A 6,000-nucleotide genomic window follows, 5' to 3' on the forward strand; every position below is an offset into this window, starting at 1 on the left:
TTTTGGACTTAGAATTTAGTGGCATTAATACCAATCATATTATTTGATTCGTCTCTATAATGATTACAATTAATTAAATGTATTAATTAATTAATGCTACCATACGTCCAAGAAACTGAGCTCAGATATGAATTTAATCTCTCTCCCTTCCCTAGGGACCATGGATCTGTAAATCAATGCAATGCAATGCAATACATTATAACACATTACAACACAACACGACACAACACAAATGTATTAAGTACCTACTATGTGAAAAGAAAGACAATTCCTGTCCTCAAGGAATTTACAATCTAATTGAAGATAATAACACACAAAAAGAAGTTGAAAGTGAGGGGTTGGGGGGAAGGTACCCAAAGGAGAGTGTGATGATTATAAAGTCCAATCCAAGCAGTGCAGCTGGTAGGAAATAATGAGTTATCCGGTTTGCTAAGCACTCTGTTTTTTTGTTGTTTTGGGGTTTTTTTTGGTGAGGCAATTGGGGTTAAGTGACTTGCCCAGGGTCACACAACTAGTGAGTGTCAAGGGTCTGAAGCCGGATTTGAACTCAGGTCCTCCTGAATCCAGGGCTGGTGCTCTATCCATTGTGCCACCTAGCTGCCCTTTTTGTTTGTTTGTTTGGTTTTGTGCTAAGCACTCTTTAAATGGACACTTTTTTTTTTTTTTGCTGGGCAATGAGGGTTAAGTGACTTGCCCAAGGTCACACAGCTAGTAAGTCTCAAGTGTCTGAGGCTAAATGGACACTTTGAGAGGAGTTTTTTGCTCCAGCCTCCAGCCCTCCAATCAGAGGCAACTGAGGATACTGATAAGGTCTGAGTATCAAAGCTGATGCAATCTCCATGATGTTTCCTTGTGGTGAACTTTTCCTGGAGCATCAGGGGTAAACATGATAATATGGAGAGATGGATTCTGCCTCTCTCTCACCCCCTGGGGTTAGTGTAGGGAATGTTTGTTAGTGATCATTTATACACACACGTATGTATATGTATATGTTTATATATACATATATATGTACATATATACACACATATGCATATGTATATATATTGTTATCCTTGAGGTAAATATCCCTTTATAAAATCTGGTCTGACTGTTAAGCAGTTAAAGGCAACTGGGATGCTTAAAATTTGGGGAATACAAATCATTGGGAACTTGAACCAATGGCAGAGACTAGACACTACCCCTGAAACCTCTTCAGTGTAGTGAAGAAGCCTGAGGGAGGGGTGAAATATAACATATCTGGTCCTCAAGGGAGTGGGGACTAGAGCAGTTACTATTTTACATACAGAAATATAATAAAATTATATGTTATATAATATATAATATGTCCAACAACTGCTACAAAGTCTTTTATTTTTTCTCCAGGCTAAAAAAAAAAGACCTATTTTAAAAAGTATTTCCTTATAGGGGCCATTTTTTAAGTCTTTGTGATTATTTTTCTTGTTCCCTTCTGGACCTTTTCCAATTTCTGAATTTCATGCTTCAGCTGGTGGGCATACTGAACACAGTACAGTGGAATTCCTTAATTATGCTGGAATTGGGGGACATGGCTTTTTACCTACCTCATAACAAACTGAATGATATCAGATTTTTCTGCAATGTAGTCTTTTTTGAAAAAAAATATTAAGGGACATTGATTTATGTTATATATAATGAGCTACGATGTGATAAAAGAGGATTATTATGTCATAGTTCTATGTACTAGTAATACTTATTTTATAAATTCTTATTCTGTATTATACTTGCTTGCTAACTACAGAACTATATTGTTAAATAACATTTTAGCAATCTATGTATTTTTTTAATATGGACAAAGACTAGTTATACTAACCAGGTTGGCTGCATGGCAGACCATTTGTCTTGCCAGGTAAAGACATAGTCTAAATGTTTCATGCCTTGATTCTGATTTATGACCTTTATGATTTGAAACAACCTCCCAAATCATTTTAAGATTTAGTTTCTTTAAGGAGAATGTCCAAGTGCTTTAAAAAACAGTAAACTGCTTTTCCGACTACTGATGCTTCCTTTGATGGTGCTTTTAAACACATGGATCAACATAATGTCATGGAGTAAAACAGAAAATTATTAACCATAATAATGACTCTGGGACTTTATCTTTCAGTTAAAGTTTTCATAGAGCTTGACAAGATAACTATAAACTGTGGTTATTAAATCATCCAATAATTAACCTGAGGTCATGTAGTAGTCAAAAAGGATCATCCTTTCACCTTTACTTTGCCATCATCCTGGATAATGTGTTAAGGGATGTTGTGACTAGGAATTATGGAAGAATAGAAGCTTAGATGTTTATTAATGATCCAAGTAATAATAGACTTGTACAAGGGTTGGGTAAGGTGAGACAGTAATATGGTGAAACTATGCAAATTACTGTGTTTCCTTTTTACTTTACTGCCAGTAAACTTAAAGTCAATTTAGGTGTAGGAATCAGCTTATCTTAATTTATTGCCAGTTTCTATTCTCTTTTCTTCCATTGTACTATATAGTTTGAGGTCTGATACTGCAAGACCCCCTTTGGTTCCACCCCCACCCCCATTATTTCCCTTTGGAGATTCTAGACTTTTTGTTCCTCCAGATGAATTTTGTTACTTTTTTCTAGTTCTAAAAAGCAATCCTTTGGTAGTTTGATCACTATGGCACGAAATAAAGTTAGCTAATATTGTCATTTTTATTACTTTGCCATGACCTACCCATGAGCAGTTAATATTTAAAAGTAGTCTTTCTTTGCATCTCTACCCACTAGGTTGTGTTGATAATATATAGGAATGCTGATGATTTATATAAGTTTATTTTATGTCCTGCACCTTTGCTGAAGTTAATGTTTGAATTAATTGTTAGTTGATTCTCTATGGTTCTCTATCTATAAAAAACAAACATTTTGTTTCCTTTTTGCCTATGCTTATTCTTTTAATTTCTTTTTCTTGTCATATTGCTATAGCTAACATTTCTAGTATTCTATCAGACTATAATCTCTGTTTCACTGCGGGTTCTGTTCTCATTTTATTCTTAACTCTTAAATTTAGTATTAAGTTTCATTTGTTAAGCTGACTCAAATTTTTTTGGGGGGAGAATTCAGGGGTATAAGTTTTAAGTGCCTAAATCTAAGAACCACTACAGTCATTTCTAGGGTGCTAAAAAGGGTTCAAGCACAGTTATTTCATAAGTATAAAATTGTACTCTACTCTAGGAAACTGGGGATCTCATTTTTGTGGGTATTTTTTCCACTGATGCAAACTGTAATCAATCCATGCCTTCTGGCATTGTGTGATTCTCATCCATCCATATTAACTATGATGGGGTACATCAACATGCCAGTAGGGCCTTTGTTCTCTTGGCATTAGTGAAATCCATTGGCTATACTTTGCTTTCATGATGTGACTAAGTGATTATATTTTATAAACATATGTTTCTTTAATGTCATCTTTCACACAACTAGTTCCATCTAGTTCCTCATTTTATAATGTGTTGAAGCATTTTCACACCCACGATGCACCTCTTTATTGCCCTTTGGGTAATCTTCAACTTTCATTCTTTGAAGTTCTTTGGATACTGTAGTATTCCATGACTTGTGGCCATACAATCTCACTGGAAGAATACTTTTGTTAAAAAGTTGGACCTTTGTTTCAGGGAGAAACTCTAGTTATTAAAAGAATTGTGCAATTTCCCCACAATGATAAGGTGGACAACACTTTTCACTGCTCAGAGCTTAAAGGGACCATAGAGATCATTTGGTCCAACTTCCTCACTTTACAGATGAGAAAATTGAGTCCCAGAGAGGTAAGATAAACTCTTTTTTTTTTTTTTTTTGCAGGGCAATGAGGGTTAAATGACTTGCCCAGGGTCACACAGCTAGTAAGTGTTTTGTCTGAGGCCGGATTTGAACTTCGATCCTCCTAAATCCAGGGCCGGTGCTCTATCCACTGCACCACCTAGATGCCCTGAAGATAAACTCTTAAGGCCACAGAGTTAATAGAGCATAGTGCCAGGCCTGGAATCTCAAGTCTTTTCAGAGTCTAATGTTCTTTCCACAATACTGTGTGGTAAAATTAAGATAAAATCGTTCTGCAGACTAATCAAAGACAGGGACATAGCATATGTTAATTAGACTAGCATGGAAAAGCTTAAAAGTTCAGACAGAGGAAGACTTGATTAAATCATAAAATTTCACTTTGATAGTGATTCAGTATGAAGAGCTCATTTTTGGTGTTTGAATCAAGAGGAAATAAAAGAGTTAGGAGGCAGGTCAGTCCCAGACCTTTCTTGTTTCCAATTTTCTCTGCCCTCCTCAAGGAAAATGTACAAAGGCCTTGGTACAGGACATCCTCACTGCCTTACTTTCCTACTACCATCCCTGGAAAAGGAAGTACAAAAGAGATCTAGGTTGCTTAGATTATATTTGAAAACTTTGTACCATAAGATTCCATTTATAATAGAAGGAAAGAAAACAATAGATATATATGGTAGAAATATATCCTATGGAGAGGAAGGAATGGTTACCTCTCAGATTTATAGAAAAGAGAACAGTTTATGACCAAACAAGAGATAGAGAATATTACGAAATGCAAAATGGATGATTTTGATTACATTAAATTAAAAAGGGTTTGTACAAACAGAAGCAACACATCCAAAATTAGAAGGGAGGCAGAAAGCTGGGAAACAATTTTCATAGGCAGTGTTTCTGATAAAGGCCTAATTTCTAAAATCTATGGGGAATTAGGGCAGCTAGGTGGCACAGTGGATAGAGCACTGGCCCTGGAGTCAGGAGGACCTGAGTTCAAATCCGGCCTCAGACACCTAACACTTACTAGCTGTGTGACCCTAGGCAAGTCATGTAACCCCAATTGCCTCAGCAAAAACAAACAAAAAACCCCAAACTAAAATATATGGGGAACTAAATCAAATTTATAAGAATCTAAGTCATTCCCCAATTGAGAAATGGTCAAAGGATATGAATGGCAGTTTTCTGATGAAGAAATAAAAGCTATCTATTGTCATATGAAAAAATGCTCTAAATCATTATAGATTAGTGAAATGCAAATTAAAACAACTCTGAGGTATTACCTGACACCTACCAGATTGGCTAATATGACAAAAAAGGAAAATAATAAATGTTGGAGAAGTTGTAGAAAAATTGGAACACTAATGCATTGTTGGTGGAGCTGGGGACTGATCCAACCATTCTGGAGAGCAATTTGTAACTATGCCCAAAGGGCTATAAAGCTCTGCATACCCTTTGACCCAGCAATACCACTACTAGGTCTTTTTCCCAAATAGATCATAAAAAAGGGAAAAGGACCCACATGTACAAAAATATTTATAGCTGCTCTTTTTGTGGTGGCAAGGAATTGGAAATTGAAGGGATGCCCATCAATTGGGGAATGGCTGAACAAGTTGTGGTATATGAATGTAATGGAATACTATTGTGCTGTAAGAAACAACGAGCAGGAATATTTCAGAGAAACCTGGAAGGACTTACATGAACTGATGCTGAGTGAAGTGAGCATAATGAGGAGAACATTATATACAGTATCAACAACATTGTGTGCTGATCAACTGTGATGGACTTGACCCTTCTTAGCAATACAATGGTCCAAGATAGTTCCTGGGACTCATAATGGAAAATGCTCTCCAAATCCAGGAAAAAACAAACTATGGAATCTAAATGCAGATTGAACCATACTATCTCTACTTTTTTGTTTGTTTTTCTTTTTTGAGGTTTTTCCCTTTTGCTCTGATTTTTCTTGCACAGCATGTCTAATGCAGAAATATGTTTAATGTGATTGTACATATATAACCTATATCAGATTGCTAACTGTCTTGGGGAAGGGGGAGGGAGGGAGAAAAAATTGAAACTAGAAATCTTATAAAAAGAAATGTTGCAAACTATCTCTATATGCAATGGGAAAATAATAAAATACTTTTATGGAAAAAAAAGTCCAACCTTCAGATACTTACTAGCTTTATGACCCTGAGCAAGATATA

This window comes from Dromiciops gliroides, chromosome 3 (assembly GCF_019393635.1).
Source record: "Dromiciops gliroides isolate mDroGli1 chromosome 3, mDroGli1.pri, whole genome shotgun sequence".
NCBI lineage: Eukaryota > Metazoa > Chordata > Mammalia > Microbiotheria > Microbiotheriidae > Dromiciops > Dromiciops gliroides.